Raw genomic sequence first — 12,150 nt, 5'->3', positions numbered from 1 at the left:
ACCACTGGGAACACGTCAGTTGTCCATATCAAAGACGGGAGGTTGATGGGGAGTATTATACTGGGAATCCAATGCCTCTCACCCCCTGGGCACTGCCACTGAACTCCAGAGATTGCAGGTGTAAGGGGGGAGGTATGGGGGCCTTCTCCTCAGACACCATTTAGAGAAGAATAGACCTGACCACCCCCCCACAATTAGTTGCTAATGGTAGAGTTTCAAGGATCAGTAAGAGAGAATATTGGAGGAAAGGGAACTTTCTTTCACTCTTCAACTCACATTGCCTGTTCCACTCAGGATAACAGCAGGCCCTGATTGCTGTTACAGCTTGGGGACCAGACAGTGAAATAATAAAACTACCTGACTGGTCCTTGGCTATCTGTATGACTCAGGGTTCTCCAAAGAAACAGAACCAATAGGATATATGTGGAGAGCAAGAGCGAGAGAGAGATTGAGACAGAGAGATTTTATAGAATTGGCTCACACAATCGTGGAGGCTGGCAAGTCCAAAATCTGCAGGATAGGCCAGCAGGCCGGAGGCTCAGAAAAGAGCTGATGTTGCAGTATGAGTCTGAAGGCAGTCTTCTGGCAGAAATCCCTCTTCTTCAGTCTTTTTCTATTAAGGGAGAGGTCAGTCTTTTTTATTAAGGCTTTCAGCTGATAAAATGAGGCCCACCCACATTATGGAGGGTAATCTGCTTTATTCAAAGTCTATTGATTTAAGTGCTAATCTCATCTTAAAAAAAACTTCCATAGAACCATCTAGAATAATGTTTGACTAAATAGCTCGGTCCTGTGGCCTAGCCGAGTTGACACATAAAATTAACCATCACACCTTCATTCTGACAAAATGTGCCTCCTGAGGGAAGGGCCTGTGCAGGACATAGATGAGTCCGAGGACAATGCCAACTAGGGGAGAGGGGGCTGTGGCTACCAAACTCGAAAGTGATCCGGAAGGATCAACAGAAGTCAAGGGACTCATTTCCTTTCAGGGAGGCTAGATTGGAGCTTCTCCGATTTGAATGTGTGTGTGAATCACCTGAGATCCTGCGTAGGGGCTGAGATTCGGCATTTCTCACAGGGCCCCAGTGACTACCTGTTGTCGGTCTATGGGCCCCACTTTGAGTATCAGGGTGGAGGGGTTAAGAGGCCCTGGAGTTAGATTCCCAGGTCCAGTCCTAGCTCTACCCCCTCGCTTGCTATGTAACTTTGAGTAAGGGAGGGACTTCTCCAGCCTGAATCTCAGTGTCCTCATCTATAAAGTGGGAGGTAATAACAGCAGCAACTTCAAAAGGTCACTGTGAAATTAAAGAGAAAGTGAACATGAAGTATTGTGGCATGGAGTTCAAGCTCAATAAAAGCTCTTGGCTACGACCATTAATATTTGCCCCAGATTTCAAGAGTCCACGTCAGGTAAGAAACAAATAAATCTATATCCACTGATCAGCATGATAAAAGGACCTCGACATAAAACCACAGGAAGAACAGCTAATAAGATTGAGAACATTCTCCCTGAGAGAAGAAGAGATGTAGGCAGGAGGCAGACGGGGAGTGGAGGCAGGAAACGAAATGATTAAGGGCTCCCTGAACATGCTTGAAACAGAACGTCTTAGAAATGAAATGAAAATTATGCTGCAAGTCTCCATAAGTTAAACAAAGACCAAGGCATGGAGCCTCCTAGGAAGGCAAATGGGATCAATAATAGAACTTAGGGTAACTGAAGCTGTCCAAAAGCGAAGCAGGCTGTGTGGACTGAGCTATCCATCTGCCACCAGAGCCAGGCCAGCCAACTGTGCCACCACCACTTAGAGACCAAAAGGCTGGTGCCACAAATTCGTGTGACAATTCCCCAAACCCTCCAAGCACTTCTAGAACTCAGAGCAACTTACATCCGTGGCTCTCCCTGGGAACAGTCTCCAACGTGCAGTCCTGCACTCCAGGCCTGCTGTCCAAGGGTCTCTCCTGGGGGACACTTGGCACATTGCAAGCTTAGTCATGATGCATCAGACAATTCATTCAGATTTTTGCAATTCCATTACCAGGCCCTTTGGGAGCCAAATGGGAAAAAGAATCAGTACACGTGCTAGTCAAAGAAGCAGTCGTGTCTAAACAGCCTGCCCTCGTGAACACACCGGCCTGTCCTCCCGCAGCTTCCCAGACCAGGGCTGCCATGTTGCTGGGACGCTAGGACAGCCACACTACTTGGTCATGTGTGGACCACTTTGTATACCAGTAGAGACAGTTCCCCCTGTGCCCCCGCCCCTACCCCAGGACCCCCTGGACTGCCCCATAGTCTAGCAACCAAAGGGTTAACACCGGGCACAGCAGGGGTCTGGGTCTGCCCATTAGCCAGTCAGCAGCTGTGGAATATTTTGGACATCACCCTGTACCTTCTGGATGACGTGCCCCCAGGACCTACCAGGTGCTTCTTGCCTCTTGCACATGGCTGGAAGTCCCCTCCACGCTGAGCACAGTCTCTCGGGAGCTGGGAGGACAAGGGAAACCATTGCTTCCCAAATACATCTGGCTACACGCAGCCTTATCCTCACTTCCGCCCCCCACCCCCCCACCCCACCCCCGCCCCGTATAAGAAAAGAGCCTGGCAGAGAAACAGGATGAGGAGGGCAGAACCAGGGTGTGGTGGGAATACCTGGGCCCAGCCACAGGGTTTGGTGGTTGGACCATCTGCGGAGACTCTGCTTCAACATGGAAAGGAACAGCCCTCCTTGTCCTCCTACCCCTTAGGGGTGGGGGGCTCATGTGTTCTCCCTGTGGGGACAGTGAGCGACTCAAGGGCAAGGACAGACTTGGAAGTCAGACAGACAGGCCTGACTTCAAATCCTGCCCTGCTGGTCACTACCTCTGTACTTGTGAGGTAAATGAACCGCTCAGAACCTCAGTTTCTTCATCTGTAAAATGGGAATGAGAATAAGAGTAATATCTGCCAGGCAGGGATGTCATGAAGTTAAAAGAAATTAAAGCACATACAACACTTAGCCCGATCCTCAGCATTCGGTACTGAATAAATGTGGGAGTTACCCCTCATTAGAGACACCCCTGCCCCCAAGCCTGGCGCAGAGTAGGCTCTGACTAAATGCTCATCAAACTGAATCAAGTTGGAGTCTGTCAGGAATACACCAGCTCCTGTGTCTGTCTTAAAGTGGCAGCCGTCTCCTGGCACCCCCTCACCTGTGTCAGCAGGAGCCAAGGCCGGAGAGACGGGGGCCTCCCTGTCTAAGCTCTACCAGGGGAGACAAGAGCTCTGCAGAGTTCCAGGCGCCAAAGGCTCATGCAGCTGAAGCCGCTTCACAGTCACAACTCCTCAGCCCAGGGGTGGGCGGTGTGCAGGAATGCGGGAGGGGAGCTACACAGCAGGGCTGCTCCCATCTCCATCAGGCCCAAGCAGCTTTAGCCGAAACTTTCTGGTCTCTCTCTGTCTGACGCCCTCCCCATTCTGAGTTAAAGGGCCTCCTCTGCAGGGGCTTCTTGCAGTGAATCCAGGAGGGTAAGTTGGACCCACACCTGTCACACCTGGCCCCAGCAGGCTCCACCGACTGCCTGACCAACCCATTGAAACAGGCCTACAGGCAACTGTGGCCTTGGACACGCTAACCCCCAGCCAGCCCAGGCTCCTGGCGCTGGGCCTAGTCAGACAACTCAGTTAACAGCCAGGCATCTGTTGTGCACCAGGCTCTGTGCCCCTTACAGGGGAGAACGAGGCGCCCGGCCTGCTGAGGGAGGGAGGATGGCTGTGCCAATGCTGGTTGTCTGAGGCTGCGGTGGAAAGGGGCACAGGGACCTCACATGCAACTCGGATTTGCAGGGCTCCTGGGAATGCTTCGGTGGGGACAACACAGGACGAGCGGCGCATCCATTAGAGAGGTGCTTACACACCAGTGGAGAAGGGCCCCCGGGAAGAGGACAGAGACAGCAAGAGAACACGGGTCATTCCTGGTGAGGAGGGGCCACAGGAAAAGCAGGGATGAGCTCCTGAAGCACAGGGAGGTTAAAGGCCGTGCACCAGGGATGTGAAATTATCACCCTCAGGTGCTCGGAGAAACACTGACCTGGAGAGAAGGACACGCGCCTGCACGGTCAAGGATGAGGGGCCGGAGGAGGATGCCCTGGGAGCTGCTCTCAGGCCATGCTGCCCCCTCTCCATGAAGCACGGGGTGATCTCAGACCCTGGAGGCCCCACGAAGTTCAGGTACCCACCCTGCTCTCTGTGAGAGGCTTCTGAAGAGGCCAAGCCCCTCGAGGCGGGTCTGATCGCTTTCAGCCACGCATGGTGGTGCACTGGGCATGGTCGTGTGATTCTGGCCAATGAGATGCAAGTCTGCTGGAGGGCCCCTGGGACAGAGCTCCTTGCGGGGAAGCGATGGCCACCAGACGGCAACCATATGGATGTGGCACTTGGAGATTCTGCATCCATTTAGGGACGCTGAGGGGCGCCATCCTGGAGGCAGAGATGAGAGCACCTCAGAGCAGGTGGAGCTGGAGCTCAGGGGGCCGTCCTGTCTCCGGGCTCATTATGAGCCCTGACAAGTTTCCTACTGCCCAAGCCCACCTGCTCGGGGGTTTGTGACCGGTAGCTGCAGGCCTTCCAAGAGATTTAGGGAGCCCATCTCTCCTCTTCCCACATTGTGCTTGAGAAACATCCAGAGCCTACCCAAACTAGGGTTGCCAAATAAAACTAAGGTTAGCAAATAAAAATTCAGGACATCCAGTTAAATTTAAACTTCTGGTCAACAATGAATAATTTTTCTAGTATAAGTATGTCCTGTACTATGTTTGAGACATACTTATATGAAGAAAATTATTCATTGTTTATCTGAAATTCAAATTTAACTGAGTGTCCTACATTTTATTTGGCAACTCTATTCCAAATCCCACGTTTTCTCTCCCTCGTAGTGGACTATCCTCCAAAATGGCTTCACCGCCGTGAGGGGCCTCTGGGCTGGCACCAGTACAGCCCCCGGAGCAGCGTGGGAGGTGCTCACAGAGCCCCACGGACCACCCTGCGCCCCCCTCAGTGCTGCGGGGTTAGAGCTGGAGGAGGCCCAATAAAGGGCCCCTTTTCCCTGCCAGGTCCTAGCAAATGGCGAAGAGAGAGGAGTGAAGAGGAGGGGAGACCAAAATACAATTTCGTTGGCTGAGAAAGCTGATTCGAGGGACTATGGCTGAGAGCTCCCTCCTAATACTGAACCCCAGAATTAGACAAGTCACCTATCCAGTCCCAGGAGACCTGGACCCACCCAGTCCTGCTGTGGGTAGGGCAGGGGTAGGGCGGGGCAGGGGGTGTTGCCATTACCCTAACTTACCCTGTGACCTAGAACAATGCAGATACAGGCGATAGGAAATGGTGAAGGCCCCCATGACCTGTCTCTGCTCCCAAATTCACCCATCAGCTAACTCATTCATCCCACTTTCCTCCCCACTTCCCTGCCACCTCCTTGGGAGAAGAGAGGTCTGGAGTATTGGGCTAATGGAAGGGCCTCCACACGGAGGGATCAACCCCGTGGCTTGATGCTGCCCTCATCGGCAGCACTTAGGAAACTGCTGCCACCCTCCATGACAACAGACCACTCACCCAGGTGAGTGATTCGGCCTGCATCATGGAGTTACTAGTCAAAATGAGCCCTGGCCAACACACAGAGCTCACTCCCAACCGCCCGGTGCCCCAGTTTCTCCATCATTAAAAGATGAAGAAGAGCACTTACTTCAGAGGCTTGTTCCTGGATACGTCTGCAGTGTGCCCACCCAGCACAGAGAGCACTCAGCATGGGCTGTGGCAGTTGCCATCCTCAGCTCTGACCAAGAGGGGAAGTGGGGGTGACTAGGCAAGAATGAAGCTCTTGAGGGAAGAGAAAAGAGGAAGAAAGGGAGAGTGAAGCTGCGTTAGTGTGAGATCTGTACGTGGAGGCCAGCTGGGGGTTGGGCAGCTGTGAGGAGGAGAGATGAACCAATGAATGGAGGCCGGGTTGGCCTCCTGGGTGAGCTCAGGGTAGAATCAACCCCCTGCAGGGAGCATGGGAATGGAGGAGGGGAAGCCCTTTGTCCCCCATCACACCCTTTGAACCTGATGGTCTTGGGGTACAAGCTATGACTCAGGGTGTGGCTCCAGGCTCAACCAGAGCAGGGTTGCCCCTGGGATCCAAACAGAAGTCACAATAAACCAACAGCGGAGACAATGAGGGAAGATGAAGGGCAGCTGGCCAGACCCTTGGGTCCCCCGAGTTCACACCAGATTCCAGACTCAGGCATTCATTGACTCACTCACATAGACCTTCATTCATTCATTCAACAAAAAATGGATTGTCTCATCTGCCCCAGGCCCTGTGCAAAGCACTGGAGACATAAGGGTGAACACAACAGCCATGGCCCCTGCCTCCGCTTTCTTATATTGGGAGAGGTGGACCCAAACAAATACAGGAAATAGTTGCACAACATGGAAAGTTCTGTGAAGGAAACATGAGAGCTAAGATAAAGAATTATGGGGAGTCCAGCTTCAGAAAGGTGATCAAGGAAGTCCTCACTGAAGTGGTGGTATGTTCCCTGGGATCTAATGGATGTGAAAGAGCCAGCTTTGGGAAGAACTTTCCAGGCAGAAAGTGCAGCAAGTACAAAGGATCTGAGGTGGAAAAAGGCAGGATTTAGGGCAGCAAGACCAATGCCCAGCCCTGCCCTCTCTGAGGCTACAGTGCTTCCTCCACATTCTGCCGTGGGGAGGAATGGCTCAGTCTGAGGCTGGGGTGACACCCGCTGGGTGAAGGACTGTGAGTAGGGTCAGGGGGCATGATCAGGACAATGGCTCCTGAACGTCCACTCATCTAGTGGAGAGTCAGTCACACGAGTCAATTAGAGAACATGGCATGCCTACTTGTGAGGCCAAGGTGCGAGGAGGCTCCCTGAGGGCTGGAGGCCTCTGGAAGGCTTTCTGGAGAAACCTCACAGAAGGGCCCATTTGGATAGGCTGGGGGTGTCCAAGAACACGAACAACAGAAGACAGAAGTGAGCCCTGGCTGTCTGTGAGGCAAAGAAGAAACCCTTGGTGCCCCAGGTCCACTGCGGGGCAGCGATGACGTCACAGGGGAGAGTTTTCCTTGTACTTGCTGGGGTGGAGAGAAAGGAGCAACCTCACAAGGCGTATTTGTTGGCTGCCCACTCATCTCCCAACCCTCTTTTCCCCTTCCTAACCAAACCCAGGTTGACGCTGGGACAGCCACCCTCTACACACAAACACACATGCATGCGCACGCACGCGCGCAGACACACACACATACACACAAACGTGGTTTGGAGTAATTAAAACCTCCAGCTCAAGGGGCAGGCCCCAGTTGGCTTAAACCAATCAACACATTCCATCTCCTGGTCAGAGTCATTGGTCCCAAGGAGCACATGGAACCGAAGCCCATCCCATTAGAGGGATCCCTGAGACTCTCACCTGGGGCTATGAGCCCGGCTATGAAGCCTGAGGCAGCTGACAGTCACTGTGCAACCAGGACAGAGAGCTAGAAAGAACCTGGGTCCCTGGTGACATCATCGAGGCGCTAATCAACCAATCCTGCAACCGCCCACCTCCAGGCTTTCCGGTTACACGAGCCAAACATTGCTTTTCATGATTAAACCAGTTTGAGTCGGACATTCTACTCCTTACAATGACAGCGAAAGTTGTTGTGCATCTCGTATGTTCTGGGCCCTGAATTAATTACACACACTGTGTCATGTGGGAATTATCACTCTCCCTTCACAGAAAGGAAACATGAGGCTCAAAGAAGCGCAGTAAGCTGCCCAAGTTCACACAGCTGGAAGTGGCAGGGCCGACTCCAGGGCCTGGGCCTGGGCCCCTCCCCAATGGTTCCTTTAGTCCCTCTGGGCCAGCCTCCAGGGACCCCGGAACCGCGGGCCTAAAGCCACTCTCAGCCAGACACTGTTGAGGCAATTCCAGGATGAGGATTGCAAGAGCTCTGAGGCTTGTTCAGGAAAAATCAGACAGAGTGGAAGCCTAGGATTTGGGCTGGTAGAGACCTGGCTTCCAATCCTGGTGCCCCACTTAGTGGCTATGTGACCTTGGGCAAGTTTCTTGCCCTCCTGAGGCTTAGTTTCCCCATGTGTGAAGTTGGGGTTGAAATTTGTCCCTATTATATCACCTTTTACTCACCTTAAAATACTGAAGTATAAACATAATGTGAGGTAAATAAATATGTGTGTATACATATGTGTGTGTGTAAATTTACTTTCATCTTCACCCTAAGGCAATTGCAGTTCCCCATCAGGAATCCATGCTCTATAAGGCACTACCAAGGGCTTCAAATATCCTTATCTAAATTTGCACCATAAGGCCTATGGCCTAACCTAGTGGAAGTCAGACATGCTCATCAGGGGTGAAATAACAGGGATTCAAGACACGGGGCTGGCTAGAAAGACTGTCCAGTATTCCAGCCTTTGCATAAACATGGTTCAAGAATCCAGAAACCCAGCCACCTAGCAAAGCACTGAGACTAGATTACCCTTTGGTCTCGTGTGCCCCACCCCCTACCTAATGAAGAAGTCTGTCACCTGACTGCCTAGAAGGGTTGGGGGTCCTGCCATCAAAACGCTGTTTCCTCCACCTGGAGTGTGGAGCAGGAGGGGCAGGAAGCATTCTGAGCTCGGAAGGAATGAGTGTGACACTTGAGTAGCTACTTACCTATCGCTCTTCACGCGGCAGAATCTGGTCTGAAACTCACTCTCATTGCCACGTGTCTCCAAGTAGCAAGAAGAAGATGCAGAACACCAGCCCAACAGCAATCCTTGGAAGCTGCATATTGACCCAAAAACCCAGACAACTGTCAAATGACCAAGCTGATTTAGATTCCTTCCCAGCTCCTTCTTCCAGGTTGTTGAGAGGATTCATGATAAGAGACGTGAAGTATTGGCAAATGTTATTATTATCATCTTTCTAGTTACTATTTGGGCCTTTTAATCAAAAAACATCTCTATGCTGGGAGAGGGGCTGAGAAGAGGAGGGGGAAGGAACCAGGGGAGTTGTTGGTTGATATTTAAGCCATGGTGTGTCTGGCCAGCAACATTCCCAGTCTCCAGAGGCTGCGATGTATTAAATCCCAGGACACATGGGGCTTGAAGAGGCTCTCCCACTGATGGCAAAAGCCCACCCAGGGCCCTCAGCAACCAACGTAATGAATTTTAATCACCCTAATCTCATGGCCACGCAGTAGCTGCTAGAGCCCTCTTCCCTCTGTCCCCCCACAGTGACACATGACTTTGAGATATGGTTATTTTGATGTGGGCACACTTTGTCATGGAGGTATTTTGATGATGATTATAAGAATAATAACACCAGAAATAATCATTTTATTGTACTTGGTACATAGTAAACAAAATAAATATTAGCTGAGTTCTTTATGTGAATGTTCTCATAACACAACACCTTATGAAATATACACTACCGAAAGTGAAGCTTTAAGAAATTTGCCCAAACTCACAGGATGAATTACAATTGGGATTTGACTGTAGGCAATCTCATTGCAAAACCTGTACTACTACCCAGTGGTTTATAAAATACCAACAGAATTTGGGGTAGAAGGTACAGAAGTAGACAATCAGATTCTAAAGTTCAAATAGAAAAATAAACGAACTAAAATATCCACGGAAACTCTGAAGAGCTATGGGAAAGAACATACTACATATCCCCAATAATTAAACCAGTGTGTCACAGCATATGCTTAGACAAATATCCCAATAGAACAGAATAAAAATGTAAGAACTTATGGAATTGAGTATGTGATAAATGTGACATCTCAGATCAGTGAGGGAAATATGGATGGATCAATAAATGGTATGAGGCCATCTGGAGAACAATAAAGTAGGCTCCGTACCCCAAACCATACACTAGGATATACTCCAAACAGATCAAAGATTTAAAACTAAAAATAAATGAAACCATAAGATGACTGGAAGAAAACAGCAGAATTTCTGTACAGCCATGGATAGACATCTCTAATGAAGACTCAAATTCCAGAAGTCATAAAAGAAAAGTCAGATCAATTTGACTAATAAAAATGAAAACTTCTGCTTGGAAAAAAATGATAAGCAATGAAAACCTGGGAGGAAATATTTACAACCCATATCACAGATTGAGGGCTAATCTCTCTAAAATAGACGCACTAATACAAATTGATAAGAAAAGGACAATAACACAAATGGATGTGAGTAGATAGTTCATAGCAAAGGAAACATCAAGGGTCCTTAAATTTATGAACAGATGCTCGATCTTACTCATAAGAAGAAAAATGAGAATGAAAACTACACTGAGATAATATTGCTTATCTAGCAAGTTGGCCAAAAGCCAGAAGTTTAAAATCTGCTCTGTTGTAGAGACCATGGAGAGACAAGCTCCTCATAGTCGTTTGGGGGAGACCACGTGGAGGGCAATTGGGCAATATCTATGAAAATTACAAACACCGCATATGCCCGTTGCCCAGTAATTCCTCTTCTGGGAGCTTATCCTACAGATAGTCTTACAAACATGTGAAGTGACATATTTACAAGGTTATTCACTGCAGCATAATTTATTACAGCAGAGGAAGATGGGAAACATCCCAGCGTCCATCGGTGGGGATGGCTAAATAAATCACGGCATCATGGCACGTCCACCTGTGAAGGGCTGTGCAGCTGCTGGAAAAAAATAAGAAAAATGAGGCAGCTCTTCATGTACTGATACAGAAAGAACTCCAAGATATATAATGATTAGGGGGCACGTGCAGAACAGTGTTTATAATATGCTACTTTTGGTGTAAAAAACTAGAGGGGGTGGGGTTAATTTACTTGTATTTTCAAAAGAAACTAAAACTTACAAAAGCAACAAATAAAAGTGGTTGCCTCTTGAGGGTGGGGGCCAGGAACTGCACAGGGTGGACTGAAGTAGGAGGGAAATTTTTCACTCTTAACAGTGTTTTTTAACCATGTGAATATATTACCTATTCAAAAAATTAAATTAAAAAAATTTAATGTTATGTTTTCAGCTTTTTTCATGATTTATGAAGTGCCATGTGAAAACAGACATCCTCCCCGACTCCCTCAGCCTCCTCCCAGCCCAGACCCTGGCCAGAGGCTCAAGGACCATTTAAGTGAAAAAAATAAGGGTCAAAGTTAACTGCTGGGTGTGTTTCTTGGAAATTAAAAACAGTAATTTTGCATTTGGATGGGGCTGTATCAAAATATCCCACATCCGGTCACACAGGTAGGAAACTGGAGATAGCACCCAAGTCCAGAATCCGAAGCACCCTCCCCCCATGCTCCACCTCACCACACTGGTGGTTCCCAGGCCCGGCTGCACCTTAGAATCACCTGGGAAGCTTTAAAAATAATGCCAATGGTCTGACCCGACACCCAACTGGTCAGATCAGGCTGGACCTCCCTGTGATGCCCGCTCTCACCCTGGGCACAGGTTACAGTTGTTACTGCACATTTGTGCGTGCAATTGTCTGATGAGTGTTTTCCTCTCTTTAAGCTCATAGGTGCAGGATCTGTGTTACTTTAATCACCATTGTGTCCCACTTGCCTAGCAAACATTTGGTGCTCACTAAATACTAGATGAATGAATGCATAAATGAATGAATGAATCCTGGGGCTAGAGAAGGAAGCAGGGGGCAGGGAGATGATAAGGCAATAGCTCAGCCAAGAGGAGGCCCTTCGGTGAGACTCCCCAGGCTCAGCAGCCCACAGTGAGGGGCAAAGGACCAGGTTCACAGGCCCCATCAGGCCTTGGCCCCTTTCTGGGCTGTGACAGGCAACTCGGTTTCTCCAGGGAGCTGATCAGTCCTGCCAAGGGCCGAGGAAATATTGACCCTCAACTCTGATAGGGTCTCTGAGGGCTTTCTGATTGGCGATGACACAAGTGCAGCCCAGGGCAGGGAGCAAGCCTGGGCCTCTCTGCTCAGGACACCATCACTTCCAGAGCCACTAACACCGCCCATATGTGAACATGGGAGAAACCGACCGAATGTTGAAACGCCGTACAGAAGGTCCTGCCCCACGCTCTCGGACTTTCTCCTTGGAGTGGCCAAAAGGAGTCTGGAGAACCGGCTTCTAGGCTCAGCCCATCACTCAGCACTGTGCCGTGGACAGGTTACCCAGCCTCTCTGGGCCTCT

The 12,150-nt window shown here is 49.8% G+C and overlaps 1 long non-coding RNA gene across 1 annotated transcript; it reads right to left on the bottom strand.

Moving 5' to 3' along the window:
* Nucleotides 1-532: 532 nt before the first annotated feature.
* LOC131406816 (uncharacterized) lies at nucleotides 533-5,798 on the bottom strand. The gene is made up of 3 exons (XR_009220355.1): nucleotides 5,718-5,798; nucleotides 1,887-2,042; nucleotides 533-613 (listed from the first exon to the last, which is right to left on the bottom strand). It is a non-coding gene; the product is annotated as an uncharacterized LOC131406816 (long non-coding RNA).
* Nucleotides 5,799-12,150: the final 6,352 nt, after the last annotated feature.

The sequence above is a fragment of the Diceros bicornis genome, chromosome 6, assembly GCF_020826845.1.
Source record: "Diceros bicornis minor isolate mBicDic1 chromosome 6, mDicBic1.mat.cur, whole genome shotgun sequence".
Taxonomy (NCBI): domain Eukaryota; kingdom Metazoa; phylum Chordata; class Mammalia; order Perissodactyla; family Rhinocerotidae; genus Diceros; species Diceros bicornis.
The sequence above is the reverse complement of the archived record's forward strand: the minus strand, read 5'-3'. Positions and strand labels throughout refer to the sequence as shown.